This window comes from Protopterus annectens, chromosome 8.part0 (assembly GCF_019279795.1).
Source record: "Protopterus annectens isolate FY-2018-M chromosome 8.part0, PAN1.0, whole genome shotgun sequence".
Taxonomy (NCBI): domain Eukaryota; kingdom Metazoa; phylum Chordata; order Ceratodontiformes; family Protopteridae; genus Protopterus; species Protopterus annectens.
Genome location: NC_056741.1, coordinates 368069158 through 368086971, shown reverse-complemented (window position 1 = coordinate 368086971; position 17814 = coordinate 368069158). Strand labels below are relative to the sequence as shown.

Sequence of the window (17814 nt, the reverse complement as noted above, 5' to 3'; positions counted from 1 at the left end):
TAACACCTGTGTGGTAATTTATGGCCACTTACTGTATATCCACAGTGGTTGTCTATACACAGTTCTGCAATTAGCTTGCTGACATGGCTATGGCTCCAGTTGTCTGTTTCTAGGTGGCCCTTTTGTGGGTTGCTTGTGTCAGCTGGGGGTCGGATATGGTGGACTGTTTGTACTCCTCTGCATACATGTTCAGTCACAGTCCTTCCATGTCGGCCTGTACCTATGGGACATATATACAGAATGGGGGGTCCCAGGACCAAGCCTTGTGGGATGCCACTCATATCTGCTTTGTAGTCTGACATGGATGCAGCATGTCTGACCATGTCAGTTCTGTCCTTGGTCTGGTTTGCAACCCCTCTACTGACATAGGGGTATATATTTAAGCTGGTGAACATATCCATACTGAACTCATAGGGTATTGTCTGGAAGCATATGCACGGTCCAGCTACGCTGTGTGGACCACATTGCCCTCATCAATGACCTTAATGACTGTTTCAAATGGGTCAAACATGTTTAGGGGCAGGATCTGCAGTTACGACAGCCACACTGTGTAGGGTCCAGTATCAGTAGGTCCACGATAGCTTTATGTCTGCGGTACATACTGATCCTTTCCATAGCTGTGCAGACCAAGCTTGTCAGGATCCTGGGGTGGTAGTTTGTAGTATCCATTCAGGCAACACCATTGTTGTGAAGGACCACTGTTGTTGTACACTGCTCTTTGGGTACATATCCTGTGGTAAGGCTGACATTGGGCAGTAGTGTGAGTTGGCATTCCATTATTCTTGGAGTCCATGTTGGCCTCAGCACAGGATACCATCACATACCTTTGCTGCTGTGCGTTTTGCTTTGCAGATGATGGCTCTTACCTCAGCATCTGCAATGTCATGGGACCAGCAGTCTGCTGGGATAGATATTTTGCATTCTGGGGGGGGGGGGGGGTTTGCACTGCACCTGTCAGGTTGTATGTTGGCAATATATGTGTGTGTTTGGTATGTTGTTTGTAATATCTGTGTGATTCGGAGCATATCTATGGATTCCCAACATGGTTCCTACCATCAGTTAAGTAAGCCTTGTGATTATCTTTAGTGTCCTGTACAATTTGTATCTTCATAGGTTCATGGGTTCATACTAGGCTATCCACCCTAGGGCATTAGTAAGCCAAGCCAGAGTGTGTGTGTCTTTGCTGCCCTTGCTATGTGACTCTTATGGCCATTTATGATTATCTTTACTGTGCCTCTGTCTGGATGTGACACAGTGAAGACCCCCAGTGTACATGTACGATCATCCATCCACTTGGCAATATTCCTGTTGAGGGGTGTCAGTGAGGGGCTCTGCCTAACATGGATTGGGATCCTGTTTCTGGGTGTGGGGAGCCTCTGGGTTATGTATCTGTCCTTCCAGCACATCCTATTTCATTATGTGTTGAGGCTGACATCTGTCACTCTCACAGCTCCGATGGCTTTGATTTCCTGTGGTGGAGCATGTCCATTACTCCTGTGTTGGACATGGCCTTGTACAACAGACATACAATGCCTCTGTGTAGGCAGTCTGTGACTGCATTCAGCTGGGGTGTCTACAGCCAGGCAGCATATGACATATATTTGACACACTTTATCCTCTTGGTGGGGTACCTTTGAGGTCTTCCGAACTGCTGCAGGTGTCAGGTATGGTACATCCCATATGAGTCATTGTACTAGATTATGGGTCTGATAAGGGAACAGTACAGGGGCACAGTGACCTCTGTTGATGTAGATGTGAATCCTTTCATGATACGGTGTTCAATATCGACAGTCTTCCTAGCCACATTGGCATTGTGAGTGTCACATGACAGGTTACTGTCGACTTGTGTCCCTAGGTCCCTGATTACTCCTTGCATACATAATGGTTTACCACCTATGTGGTAATTTGTGAGTACCTTGTCTGGTATTTGGTGGGACATTCATAGTGTCCAGTGTCTTCAGGATGTTTGGGTGGGGTTCTTGTGTGTGAGAGTGTGGTCTGTCACATGCTACAGACTGTACAGCAGTTTTGACTACACTTAGGTTCACATGGTTGGTTTCCGATGCTTCGTGCATTGTCAGTTACCTGGCCGTATGGGTTTCTGTGCTGCATATGGATACTCCCCCTCCTTTGATGTTTTGGTCCAGGTGTTGGGGCCATAACACATGATATGTGGTATAACCTGGTAGTGCTGGTGTGCTATCAGTAGGCTTGCAGCAGGCTTCTGTCACTGCACAGACATCGATGTTCTCCATACTGGGAAGTGCCTCAGGGGCATGCATATTGCAGTTTACACATCTGGCATTGGTCAGCATTACCCTTATGTTTCTTACCACTTATGTTTTCTAGGGTGGTGGGTTAGTCTTTTGGCCTTGCCTATGTACGGCTCTATGGAGGTGGCAAAGGCCTTATCCAGTATCCAGACGCCCAGGGGTAACAGGTGCAAGCCATCCCTGGAACAGCAGTATGGCTTGTCCTGCATGACATCTCAAGCAGACAGACATTAGACCCTCTTGGACTGACAGCTGTAACTGTGCCACCTGTTAAAGCTGATCATTCTGTGTTTGTACTGTGGCATCATTCTTGGTGAGGGTTGGATGCTGCAAATGGCCAGTGTCATACCGGCCTGGGGTACATACTCAGAGAGCTCATCCATGTCTCTTTTCATGTAGTCCAGTGAGGTACATCTCAGGTCATTCACACCAGCATGGACAATGAGTGCATCATATTTCTGCTTGCTTTGGGGTGACCTGCGTACTTGTGTTATGTGGCATATTGTGGCAGCCTACAGGCAGCTTAGTGTACCCTTTCCCTTGTTCAGTCTGGTGAGTGGGACAGCAGTGTGTCTGCCTATACAGACACCTATTACAACTGTATCAGGCATGTTGTTTCTCCTTCTGGCCTGTGACTGTTTGGCACACCAGCTTTGTGTACTATGTGCTATATGTGCTATGTTTGGAGGTTGTGGTTGCTTGGGACCTGTTTTGCAGGCTTCTGTTGGTGTGGTGTGTTTGTAATTAGGGCCTCCTGGAATGTTTTTCTGTGTTTATGTGTTTGGTTTACAGTTGTGATAGGTCTATGTGGGACTGGGTTTGTGGTGTATGTGGTTACCTTCTCCTCCTGACTAGTTTTGACAGTACTGAGTTGGGGGAGCTCAGCCTCCGGTTTGGATACATGGTTGCATCTCTCACATATATTTGTATTTATTGGGGGGAGTTGTGGATTGTCTGTGTACTTGGGCCAGGTGTCACATTGCCTCTGGATTCACAGATTCTACTTGTTGTGGCTGGCCTTAGTGGATGGTATGTGTGGACATATTTTATTGCCATACTACTGATCAGTGATTACTTCCCTTTTTATGTTTGCTCTATCATGTAGTAGCTTCCTCATTCTCTTGCATGGTTTGGTAATGGCTGGAGTCCAGCATGCCAGATGCCTGCGTGTATGGCATTGTGTCTTGTTGTTATTTGTGATTGCATACTCCAAGCATTCCTGGCTGTGTTCATGGAATGCCTGTATAACATGTTCTGCGGTATGTCCCATATTCTGCACTTGCACAGGGCCTTTCGTGGATTCCACATCAGTTTGGAGGGGTGCAACCTATGCTTTACACATGTTTTTCACTGTGGTTTTCTGTCCAGGGACTGTGGTCAGGATGTGTATATCCAGTGTGATTACTCTATGGTCTGGTCTTACCAGTGAGGGATACACTTCTCATCTTGCCATCCAGTACACATGTTGCTGATTATCACATCCAGTATGCTTACCCCTCTTGTGGGAGTGGTACATTGTTCCTGGGCATTTTGGTTTATGGATTCTGGGAACTTTTCTCCTACTGTGTTGGTGCTAGTATAATGCTCCCAGTGTATGTCTGGGTATTTTCAGTCAAGCAATATAATGTGGTTTGGGGGGCTTGATATATTCATGTATTCCAACATAGGCCAGGTGCAGTTCCTGGTATTAGGACAGTAGTCTGCAGCAGGCTATATACTGGGAGGTGGTTTTAGCCATTGGTATTTGACCATGGCTAATCCATGCTGCTTCTTGTTGTGGTACCAACATGTGGGTGTGGTTTTCCTTGACATTTATTGCTAGTCACCCTCCTTTTGTAGCTTGTTCCATGTTTTGCAGCTGTACAGCACAGTATGAGGTGTAACCTAGTAGTGTTAGGGTGCTGATGTGAGCCTTGACCCAGTTTTCTATTACAGGACTGATATCAACATTCTCCATACTGTGTGCATTTACACTGCACACATCTTGCTGTTTAGACATCTGGCATTGGGTAGCATTACATCTAGGTTCCTATCCCTTGTAGTACCTATGAAGGTGGGTTTGTGTTTTGAGACTTACCTACTCAGGGCATGCTGTGGGTACTGACAGCCTTTGCCAGTATCCATGGGGCCTGGACTGATAGGTGCACGCCACCCCTAGCAGGTGGTGCATCATGTCATTCTCCGCATGTCTTCCCAGGCTGAAACACATTGGCTCCCCTTTGACTAACTGCATTACTTCAGCCAGTTATTGCAATTGATCATCCCATCGTCATTTTGTGGCTTCATGCTTGGTGAGGGTGGATGTTAGTCAGGGTCCTCAGGTGTGCATATAGTACATGGTGTTACATTACTTAACACATGGCATTCATGCCTCAGGTGATGCTGCAGGGCTGCCTCTGTCAGATGCACATATTACACTCCCTGTACATGTTTGTGAGCAGGTCATGTCATTTTAGGCATCCCTGTTATTATTTGAGTGAGTCAGAGGGGTATCATTCCCAGGGTTCCTACTGAGCCAGTGTATGTGCTATGCATTGCCTCTTTGCCAAGGCCAGGGCATACTGGGCATGCCTCCTTCTGCCTACTGGGGCAGGCTCAGGTTGTTCCTCCTCTGAGTCACGCTCTGCCTGTGGTGGCCTTGGCAATGGTGGGGGGCTGTTTGGCCCCGCCCTATGCTGGTCCTGCTGCAGCTGTTTTTGCAAGATCATATTATGTAGCATAGCACATACCATGACAATTTGGGTACATGTAGTTGGTGTGTACTGCAAGGCTCCACCAGATGTGTCCAGACACCGGAACCATGACTTGAGCAGCCCAAACACACGCTCTATTACATTATGTGTTTGTGCATGTGCCTCATTATGGCATTCCTGTTCAGGTGTGTGTGCGTTTCTGATGGGTGTCATCAGCCACGGCTTCAGTGCATAACCTGCATCTCCCACTAGGTGTCCACGTGGGATGTCCCCATTGGCAAATGTCTGGTACAGCTGCGTCAAATGCCAGATGTGGGAATCATGGTAGCTCCCAGGGCAGCCAGCACACATATTCATTATTATGCCCTGGGCATCACACATGACCTGGCAGTTGATGGAGGGGAAGCCCTTGCGGTTAATGTAGGCACTACCCCACTCACCGGCTGGTGCTTTGATGCATATGTGCGTGCAGTCTATTGCACCCACTACCTCAGAGTATTCCGCTATTTGCTGGAAGAGACGCATATTGCTGGCCAATACCTCACGGGCATTGGGGAAATATACATGATCACCGACATGTGCTGACATGGCATCCAGGAACTGGTGCAGTACCCTGGAGGCTGATGCCTGTGATATCCCCATCATATCACCAGTTGGTCTCTGGAAGGTACCTGTTGCTAGTATTCTTAGGCCAACACATACCTTGGTTTCCACTGGGATGGGTTCCCCTCTGTTGGTTCTGTGTGTGAGGCGTGGCCTGCACAGCTTGACAATTTGCTGCAGGAGGTCTCTGTACACTCTATAGCGCTCTACTATCTCCAGGTCATGTAACCCGTGGTAGGTGACCCTGGGCCTGTACTCTCTTCTCCGTCTCCTCACCATGGGTTGTCTGGCACCATCTGCATTATCACCACCCTCAGCAAGTCGCCTATGTCTCCTTATGACAGCTATGGCAGCCCCTAGCATTTCTGCTCTGAGTTCAGCTTTTTCAGTTTTCACTTCTAATAGCTTACTCCTGTTTTGCAGTGTCTCTTGAGAGAAACATCCTGCACTGCTGTTTGCAGAGTTTTAAGTGCTGGGCTGGGCTACTATTCTGCCTGTGTAATTGCCTGCTTCTAATTGTTTTCACCTGCTAGCTCCAGCAGTATTCCCTGCTATCTTCCTACTAATTCTGTTGCTTCCTTTTTCCTTTCTGTTTCCTCAGGGGGAAGCAGAGTGCATACCAGCAGAAACACGCTCACAGTGGCTTACATGCATGCACACATGCTTACATGGTTCAGGATCTGCCTATAAGGGTTAAAACGCGTGCACACCAGCGCAAACAGTCATACCAGTCTGCCAACAGGATCCCACATGCTCAGTCCGCCCTACACGCATGCACACCAGCACAAACAGTGTTAAACATCTACCACCATGCTCCAGCATGCTCAGTCTGCCTTACACGCATGCACACTGCCCTACTCGCGCTTCATGGTGCACACACGTGCGCATGCACGCCCAGCAAGAAACTTTGGTGTAAGTAACTGTGTACACCTTCCATTTCTTGACTTTCCCATGCTTATCTTGTGGCACTCCTCTTTCCCTGATCTGTGTCTGTCATCTGTCATGTTACACTGACCTCCAATGAACTGCATTTCTTTCTACCATTCCCCCCTGTGATGTCACCTATCTCCTACTCTATTCCTCCCCCTTATGTATCTCTTACACTACTCAGACTGTGCTCATTTGCTATGTGACTGTGGGATTCAGTATCCTAAACCTCATTTACATGAGATTGCCTACTAATGTTTAGTTACATGTCTTAGACTCAGCTTCCCCCCTTAGCAACCACTACACGGTGGCCATGTTGCTTTGGTCTGCTGGTTCCTGCATTGTCATTCCATGTATTGCATAAAACCCACATTTGTGGGTTTGTAACCTTCATTTTTATGTTTTATACAGCGCAGTTCGTTTGAGCGGGGCTGCGCTGTGTTTAAACATCGGCGATATTTTTATAATTTTTGCATTGGGTTACCTTGCCAATGGCCACATATTTGGCCATTGGCATGCTGCCTGACACATATGCACCCTTTATTTGGAGCTGACATGGCTCCGTTGTGATTTTTGCAGAAACGTACTCAGTTGTCAACTGAGTACATTTCTGCAGCTAAAACGTCTCTTACATGGGCTGGTTTCTGCTTCGTGGATCGCTAATATACCTCATTTGCATACCTTTCGGCTGCAAGTGAGGTATTTAGCATATCCACGCCCAGTCCGTGTAAGAGACGTTTTAGCTGGTCTCTTACACGGAGTTTCAGGCTGTTCCTGGATCGTGAGGCTTGCATGGAGTGTTACATGTCTCTTACACTCCGTGCAAGCCTTCGTGAATCCTGCCCACAGTCTTAAATCCCATCAATGATAATCATTATCGAAAGTAAACATCATCTAAATAATGTGAATGTAAATGTAAAGAAAAATGTTGCATTTCTAATCAACAACAATCATAAAATAATTTATTTTCACATGATGGGCTTCATCCACGGCATCCCCACTGAGGGTGCAAACATCACAAAAACATGGATAAAGGGAAACAAACTTGAATTATGTTACATTTGACCTCTTGAACTTTGACTGTGACATAATTTGACTAACTTCAGCACTTATGAATTTCCTTATAAATTTGACATGTAATGAAAGCATTCATTCATAAAATCCATGGAACCATCTTGATTGATTTTTAATGCTGTATAGTTAGATAGTAGTCTCTGCTTTGGATAATAACATTTTTTAAGGTTGTCTTTGTCGTCTGATGGCTTTGTTGCTACTTTCTTTATTCAAACTGCACTGGTTAAATTAATTCCTTTAAATATATATATATATATATATATATATATATATATATATATGTAGATAAACGTGTGTGTGTGTGTGTGTGTGTGTGTGTGTGTGTGAGTGTGTAATTTGATATAATAACTCTTTTAGAACTTGAAGGCTTTTTAAACAAGGCCTAATTTGCTTTAATTTTGGTTCGGAGTAAAAGAAATTGCTTTCTTTATTAAAATGTCACTTTGTGTTAATTAAACATTTAATTTGCTGTTTATCATTTTTTTTAGATTTCATGGTGCCATTCTTTGTGGCGTGAATTCTAGACTTATTTTATGAGGATAGTCTGTGAACAGACTACTTTGTCCTGACCTCTCCTTCCCAAGTGGAAAAGGATCAGGTGGGTCAGATGACACTGAAGAGTTGGGGTCAGGTGTTCCCATTTGGAAGGGTAAGAATAGTCAGGTATTAAAATATCCTTCTCTAGATAATTTGTCACAGGTCTTCTGTGGCAAACTAAAAATTGGTTGAACAGGTTTCGTGTACTTTCATGTACCTAGTAAGGCATGTGCTTGCCAACCAATGTGGTCTTTATTCAATAGATCTGTACATAATGACAGATTTATGCAACAGTGACGTAGAACACACTTAATGGCTGTAGCTTCATTGCTTGCTTTGTACCTGCTCATTGACCTGTGGGAACCACTATTATAATGGCTTTAACTGTACAAGACCACATCTAAGTAGAATGTTCACATTACAGTAATAAGATATTGACATTGTCTGGAGACTGTAGGACTGGCCTCTTCTATATATGCAGATTATCTTTTTTTTGCAGGCATTGCTTACCAGGATGTTGAATTCATATACTAACTATTGCACGTGCTTCAAACAATTACTGATGAAAATTTATTTCACAAAAAAAAAGAAAGAAAGAAAATAATTTGTTACTGAATAGATGCATACATCATGGTAAATGCCAACATTTAGCACAGCTTGTACTTGCTAATCTCATTCTGGCAGATGATTTACTCTTTGTATTAAGGGTAAGGCCATACTCTTGTAGTCTTGGGCCTCGAGAGTTAATGTAATTGGCAGCTCCTTGGCGTACAGGCACATTATTGTTTTCGACATAAGTTGGGGGAGTTTCAGAGTCATTTTGATGCTATAAAAAGACCTACCATCAGGGAGTATCACATCCAGCATACTACAATAATTGTTTTGACTACTTTTTGTGAGTTAACAAAATATCAAATAACAATGAAGGTTCAAACAGTCATTTTCATTGCTCTTTTCGTGTCTGCACTATTTGTCACTGCAAAAGGTGTAAACAGCAGTGAAGAACAACTTAAGCCAAGTAAGTCAATACTTAATGCAATGAAAAATGACTGGACAGTGGTGTATAAGGGGATAAGGGATGTGTGTGTGTGTGTGTGTGTGTGTGTGTGTGTGTGTGTGTGTGTGTGTGTGTGTGTGTGTGTGTGTGTGTGTGTGTGTGTGTGTGTTCATATTAAATTTGTCATATTTTAAGTGTCCTTAGGCTTTATTTGATTATTAAAATGCATGTATCTATATTTGTGTCACTGCATACCAAACCTTCCAAAATATATACCTTACTCTGTCTTTTTGACTTTTTTCCTTGGCATACTCTGAGGAAACTAAGCAAGATAATAAGAAATTTTCACTGACTACATTTTGTAAATGAATAAGAAAAATGTAAGTACTGGCTCATACAGCTACAGTAGCAATATGAAAGTTAAGGGGAATAATGCCTAGACATTAGGGTTAATTTCAGTGTTATGTTTTACAGTTTGAATTCAGAGCTATAACCTAGAGAAACTGTCTACATGAGTGTGCTACAGTAGTTAGCCTGATGAATGGTGCAGAGGACTAACGCTATAAGCATTAGTTCCTGCTGTTCTGGACTGATTCCCTTCAGCTCATGCCTGCCTGCTATGTGACCTTGAGCAAGTCAACAGTTCTCTTGGCCATACATTGTTCCAGGGTCACCCATGAAAGGTAACTCAGTGTCCGGTGAACTACGTGGCTAACAAATGTGCATTATTATTATTGCTACACATTTTTTACTAACTAGCTCCCTACATTAAAGCTTTTGCTCTGCTGTCATTAGTTTTACAAAGTTCAGACTTCAGTCAAGATTGTGGTTGTTTTGATGTAAGCAAATGTATAATTCTGTACTGCATGGGACTATCATTCATTTGAAAACACATTTTATTTTCCTGTTTACAGTGCTATAGATCTTCCTTCCTTGTATTAGGAAGTACTAATTCATTTGTTCATTATCGGATTGTTGGGTAGTTATGGCTTTGTTGCTCCAGTACTTTGCTTCTTTACTATCAGTAATAAAAGCAGTGAAGTCCTTTCCACTAAGTAAAGATTTTCTTTGTAGTATGGCTACCAGTGTTTGATTTATTGTTTCTAATGTCTCTCAAGAGTAAGCTAAAAGAGAAGTACATGATCACATTGTAGATTCTGTAAGAGCAAACTAGTAAATGACAAAAATACCATTTATTATTTCTGTAACTGGGGCACTGATATGCTCTTATAACAGGAAAAGAGAAAAAGACATTTTTTTTTGTTCAAGATGCAATATGAGAGAAGTACATGAAATAGTCAAGATAAATAAAGGCCGTAACAATGTATTCCACATTTCAGTGTTTTGTTTATGCACAATATAAGGAATAGTGTGCTTTAGTTTCAAAATGTACAAAACAATATAGTGGCCAAGAGGTAAGGTTTCTGTCTTATAGCTGTAGGATTTGGAGTTCTTTCCTTACCATTGTACATGTTAAAAGTGCAATCTGTTAGATGAGATTTTCTCTGGTTTATATAAATTGCATACATTTATACCTAGTGTCATGGGTTATGGTTAAAGGGTTGTGGCCAACTGGGTTAGAGTCAGCTCACTTAACTTACTCCTTTAGCACAAAAAGTGAGTCATATTTCATATGAATAAATAATATTTTTCTATACAGTTGTAAGAAAAGCATCCAGATACTCTCAGTATTCTAAAGTCTTCTTCTTCTTCCGGCTGCTCCCGTTAGGGTTCGCCACAGCGGATCATCTGTTTCCATTTCTTCCTGTCCTCTGCATCTTGCTCTGTCACACCAACCACCTGCATGTCCTCTCTCACCACATCCATAAACCTTACCTTACGCCTTCCTCTTTTCCTGTTACCTGGCAGCTTCATCCTTAGCATATTTTATCAATATACTCTGCACATGTCCAAACCAACATAATCTTGCCTCTCTGGCTTTGTTTCCAAACCTTCCAGCCTGTCCTGACCCTCTAATATACTTATTCCTAATCCTGTCCACTCTTGTCACACACATTGCAAATCTTAACATCTTTAACTCTGCCACATCCAGCTCTGACTCCTGCCTTTTTGTCAATGCCACTGTTTCCCACCCATATAACATAGCTGGTCTCACTACCCTCTTGCATACCTTCCCTTTCACTCTTACTGGTAGTCCTCTGTCACAAATCACTCCTGACACTCTTCTCCACCCACTCCATCCTGCCTCTAGTCTCTTCTTCACCTCTCTTCCACACTCACCATTACTCTGAAATGTTGATCCCAAGTATTTAACCTCATCCACCTTCACCACCTGTACTCTCTGCATCCTCACCATTCCTCCATCCTCCCTCTCATTCACACACATATATTTGGTCTTAGTCCTGCTGCCCTTCATTCCTCTTCTCTCTAGAGCATATTTCCACCTCTCCAGGGTCTCCTCCACCTGTTCCCTACTCTCACTACAGATCACAATGTCATCTGCAAACATCTTAGTCCATGGGGACTCCTGTCTAATCTCATCTGTCAACCTGTCCATCACCATTGCAAATAAGAAAGGGCTCAGAGCTGATCCTTGATGTAATCCCACCTCCACATTAAATGCATCCATCACTCCCACTGCAGACCTCACCGCTGTCACACTACCCTTGTACATATCCTGTACCACTTTTACATCCTTCTCTGACACTCCTGACTTCCTCATACAATACCACAACTCCTTTCTAGGCACCCTGTCATATGCTTTCTCTAAGTCCACAAAGACACAATGCAACTCTTTTTGACCTTCTCTGTACTTCTCCATCAACACTCTCAGAGCAAACATCGCATCTGTAGTGCTCTTTCCTAGTATGAAACCATACTGCTGATCACTAATCATCACCTCCCTTCTTAACCTAGCTTCCACTACTCTTTCCCATAACTTCATGCTGTGACTGATCAATTTAATCCCTCTGTAGTTATTACAGCTCTGCACATTACCCTTATTCTTAAAATTTGGTACCAAAACACTTTTTCTCCATTCCTCAGGCATCCTCTCACTTTCCACGATTTCATTAAACAATTTAGTTAAAAACTCTACTGCTATTTCACCTAAACACCTCCATGCTTCCACAGGTATGTCATCTGGAGCAACAGCCTTTCCATTCTTCATCCTTTTCATAGCCATCCTTACTTCTTCCTTGCTAATCCACTGCACTTCATGATTCACTATCTGCACATCATCCAACCTTCTCTCCCTCTCATTCTCTTCATTCATCAGCCCCTCACAGTACTCTTTCCATCTGCTCAACACACTCTCCTCACTTGTGAGCATGAAATATTAAATACCACATTCTGCTTTCTCCCGGGAAATTATGGATGCTATGAGATATTTGCACAAAGTACATTTTTGAGCTGTCTCAAGTTGAGTCAGGTAGTTCATGATTTTCATGACAGATTGTACTTCTCCACTACATGATGTTTATATATGTTTTATCTCTCTATCCCCATAGTATCACAATAGTAATATATTATTCATTGCAGATCTTGTAAAGTGAGAATAGTGTTTCATGTGAAAATGCATTCAATTGAGATTTACTGAAAAATGAGAAATTCACATTTTCTTGATGTATTTATTTTTATCTATTTGACACTTATTTCCCTGGAAAGTCTGACTGGAATAATATCCCATTTCAGCAGAGGCCCAGGGAGAAAAGCTCCACATTGACATAATATGGTTACAGTTAAATAAACTTATTACTAAGCTTAATACAGAAGGATGTCATAAAATCTAAGTAAAAAATATATTTTTAGTTCATACAGTGTGATCCTACATATACATAGTGCAAATATTTGGACAGCTATGGCAAGACAAAAAAGCACAACAATAGATAAAGTATGCACAAACTTCAGTTCACAGAGATGGTATTACATGCACTAAGTGCACTCTGGAACAAAGATGACTAGATAATATAGCCTAGGCAAAAAATATATTTGTCCTTTGTCTAAGAAATAGATTTTACTAATTCCGTCTCTGAATATAGTCTGCTGGTGGAGGAATGAGGTGATTAGATGTATGTGAGTCGATTATATTTAATGAGGATGTTCTTGGGCCAAAGCCCCTTGCAAGTGGGGGTGGGTTTGTCATAATGATTAAAGTCTTCACCTCATAAACACAAGGTACAAGTTTTGTTTCTGAGCTTGAGTTGTTGGCTAGATTTAAAATGGTCCTGCAGAGTAGTTGGCCTAGTATTTGCCTATGAACCTAAGTATGGTGTGGGTGAGTGTTTTGTCTCCTCAACCACCATAAAACAAGTCTAAGCTGAATTATTTTTTTTATTTCAAATGAAATTGCTAATCTTTCAAAGTCCTGAAAGTTGTGGGATATAAATTCTTAAAATCACCTCTGGAGTAACTGCATCTTAATATGAAGAGATGGATATATTTCAAAATATCAAATGGCCAAATTTTTGAACCCAATATGATTGAGACCGTATGGTCATCACATCAGTTCCTTTGTACCATTTTGACTTAGCTTGCAGTACAGCGGGGGGGTCACAGAATTTGCCCTTTTCCTCACTGTAGAGTGCAATCTTAGAGGTGGTATATATAGTTAGAATGGGTGTGGGAGTGCGGGGGGGGGGGGGCTTGCCCCTCTACAAAAGCATTGTTTTTGTTCTTCACAGGTGCTGTTTGGGTTTATGTTTTTTGTCAGCAGACTGAATTGCCGACCATATGGTGTTGACCACATTGGTTTAGACAATTCAGCTATTTGATACTTTGAAATAGATCTGAAGAAATAGATGGAACAGTGACCATCTAAAATCTAAATTGTCTGGGGTTTATTTTGCATCACATCAGCAGTAATGGAGTACAAAATATGATCACATTTTTTTCATCCTATTGTCCTACTATCCTAGTCAAGCTTGGCTTTCCATAATTTTGTAACTTTGATTGATTATGATTTGCTGTAGAAGTTTAATTATATGATTTCTATGCTAACCAAAAATATATAGTCATTGTATATTATTTATTAAACTACCATGATTGATTTTAGATGGAATCAGTGTATCTGAACAAAATCTCAACAAAACTTCTGTATTATTACAAATTATTAGTAGCCACCATAAATAAAGCAGTCCACTACAATACAGTTTACACTAATTCCATTTAATGCAGATTCAAATGACTGAAACTTAGAAGCTGCTAAACGTTTTACAATATATTTGATACCTGTCTTAAGACCTGAAGAAGCAGAAAGTAAACTATCCTTGAAAATCATGAAGAATAGATGACATTAAAAGTAGGTCCAAGTAAATTATACCCATCCCTCCATCCGCAAACCTTTTTTCCCATTTTTGCACATGAGGTCACCTAGAGCCAAAGTTCACACTGCTGGGTGGCTGACCTTACTAAGTTTGTTCTTTGATACCATAAATGCACAATCACACCTATGGCCACTTTAGAATGGCAATCCACATACTGCATACCTTTGGAACAAGGAAAGAAACCAGAGCAACTGGAGAAAACCCATGTGTTTACAAGACTCCACAAAGAAGGCAGCGCAGCCAAGAATTGAGTCAACAACACTATTTGCTGCACCACTTTGCCACCCACCCATAGGGCTAAATAATTATATGTGATTCATAAATGCAGCATTACCTAATGTAACAGTTTAATAACTGTTTTTCTCTTGTGTAACACTGGAATTCTTGTGCCCAGTATACTTAACTGATTAACACCTATGTGGGGTCAGATGCCATGCTTCTTACAGTTTACACACATACTTGTATTCCAGAAATTTTTCTGAGAAATCAACTTAAAAAGCATAAGATAATTAAGCTTTTTATACTGTCGGACATCCTAGAATAACAATCATAGTGTAATTTTATTAATAACTCCTTATTCTTTTTAATCCTGTCTATTATAAGGTGGTAAGTCACACAGCTAAAGAAGCCAGACCCAAGAAAGGTCTGGATGCTAAGGAGCTATGGGTGCTAACTGGAAGTACACAAAAAGGTGCTATAGGTTTAAATGAGTTAATTTCCTGTTGACTTGCTTCAATGTAAAATAACAATGGGGTTTTGGTTGAAATGACTAGCAAAAGGTTACAGAAACCAAGTGAAATATTACATCTTATATGTATTTGTTTCAGTAAGAACAGTGAAAACGTATGAGAGGTTTAAACTCAAAGTAAAGGCATATAAGAGGCCAAAGACATGAGCTACATTTTAACATTTTCAAAACATATAGCTGAATATTAGCACCACAGCTGTGTATGCACTAAACCACCATGTGGTACATTCAGAATTCTTTGCTTGACATAAGACTGTGTGCAAAATGATATACATTATATCAAGCACATATCAAAACAGAGAGTGCAATTCTGGTTCATTCACACCAAGGAGCAGTGGAATTTTACTCTTCTAAAAGCCAAAGCATCCCTCAGATCTGCTGAGAATTTCATGAAAATCAGTTTAGAAAATTATAAGCTACATAGATTTTGAGTGCATTTGCTCATACTGTAAAAAAGTGATTTAGCTGAAGAACATTACTGTTTGTAGCCTTTCAAAAGCAGTATATTTATATTTATAAATATACTGCTTTTGAAAGGCTACAAACAGTAATGTTCTTCAGCTAAATCACTTTTTTTACAGTATGAGCAAATGCACTCAAAATCTTTACCCTGGTACTACAATACTTTATAATGTAACACTTTATAATACAGACAAATACAGACTTATTTTTTTCCTCCAAATTTTTTATAAGCAGGTTTTCAGATCTTGGAAATTTACAGAGTAGACAGGCAGTATCAGCACATACATCATCTTTCTTTTTATGCTAAGCAGTTCATTTCTGTGTAATTGTTTGAGATTTTTTTATAGACATATGTAAATTATGACTAATTGTACACATGGTATCTCAAATGGGTTATACAATTTATAATGCGTCTATAAATAAAATTTTCACAAGCAACATGCAATGATTTATCTGTTATTGTGTGATAGCCTGTAAGTCATTTAGCTCTTGTAATATTAAAAGAAAATATTAAAATGCAGCATTTTTTCATTACTAAATGAACAATTAGTATTTTCTCCAGCATGCATTTTATATGGGTGTTGACAGCTTATTCTTCTGTTAACTACCATACATTTTTGCATTCTGTCCACTGGGAGATATAGTTCACTTCTTCTGGCTTTTTCCTGGTAAGAGTCGCCACAGCAGATCACCTTGTCTGCTCATGATTGGCAGTGGAGTTTTATGGTGTCAAGTTGCCAGCCTGGTGCCCAACCTTCCACAGAAGGCACACACTCACACCTAGGGCCAATTTAGACTGTCCAATCCACCTGCAGCATGTCTATGGGATGTGGAAGGAAACCAGAGCACTCAGAGGAAACCCACACGACCACAGGGAGGATGTGCAGACTCTGCACAGAAGGCACCCCAGCCGAGGATCGAACCAGAGAACCTCTTGCTGGGAGGCAGCAATGCTAACCACTGCACCACCATGGCCGCCCTGGGAGATATACTTCACTAATACCCAAAATATGATTACAAATGTAAATATAATCATAAGAAGCAATGAACAATGGTTAAAATATCAACTGCAGTATAGCCAAGACAACAAAAAAATACTGCAGTGTAACCAATACAAAGAACATTAATGCCAGTTTGTCTCTTACAGTATGCTATTTAATATATTGTCTATTAAGGAACCCAGCACCAAACAATTTCATGATGCTATTAAAAGCTATGAGTGCTAAGGGGAAATATGTAAAAATTAGGCTATATGTGTGAATCACCTAGCATGGATTGAAGTGAGAATGACAGCTTTTGTTTTCATATCAGAACAGTGCAGGTATATTTCTAATAGTATAGCTAACTTATGAATTTGTATCTCTTTGTTGCATACCTGTCTGCTGCAGATAACTTAAAACTGTTTCATTTTTCCATTAGTGGAAGCTTCAAAACAAGATAATAATCCACAATTTGTAAGTATTCATCTGTTTGATTGTGTTTCTAAAGGAAATCTAAAAGAATGCATATAAGCTGTTGTGTTATGAAATGTAAAACTAATTTCTTTACAAATACATTATTGTAGACTCAAATTAAATTTACAAACATATTGCTGACTTGTGTCACTACCCCAAGGAATTTACGTTTATGATATAGGCTTGCACACATCAAGCTTTCACAGACTGCCTCTGTCCATTAGGGATATAGGTGCCAAAACTAGTAATAAATTTGTGATTTCCTCTACATTGGTCCAAGTGACATGTTAGTAAGGTCAGGGCTGAGCTTTGCTTTACATGGATGGGAAGTCTGTTCCATAGAAGATGTAATCTTTGAGACACATTCCTGTCCCTCCAACATGTCCTGTTTATGTCGATGAGGTTTAGGTCCTCAGAATGTGTATTACTGATACTATTTGTTTAACAGATGTCCACCAAATCCATTAGTGTGAGATCAGCCTCATTCATCATAAAATCCTATTGATGTTTTATAGGTTCATAGGTTCATAGGCATTTACTAGGCTAACAACCACAAGGGCCTTTGTAAGACTAGCCATGCATCCCAAATCTCTGACAAGTTCTGATACCCTTGATAAGTGTAAGCAGGGGTATGTGAGATGAAACATTTACAGGCAGAGGCCTGGGAGATGAACCATTTACAGGTGGCCTATGTCCATTAGAGATATAGGTGCAAAGCAGGGATGAATTTCCTGTTTCCCAATAGTCCAAGTTGCACTTGA

The 17814-nt window shown here is 41.1% G+C and overlaps 1 long non-coding RNA gene across 1 annotated transcript in view; it reads left to right on the top strand.

Annotated features, from left to right (window-relative positions):
- The first annotated feature begins 8904 nt into the window (after positions 1-8904).
- LOC122808025 overlaps positions 8905-17814 on the top strand; it is a 109779-nt gene continuing 100869 nt past the window's right edge. Inside the window, exons 1-2 of the long non-coding RNA XR_006365763.1 lie at positions 8905-9125; positions 17019-17053. This is a non-coding gene — a long non-coding RNA (uncharacterized LOC122808025). The remainder of the gene's footprint in view (positions 9126-17018; positions 17054-17814) is intronic.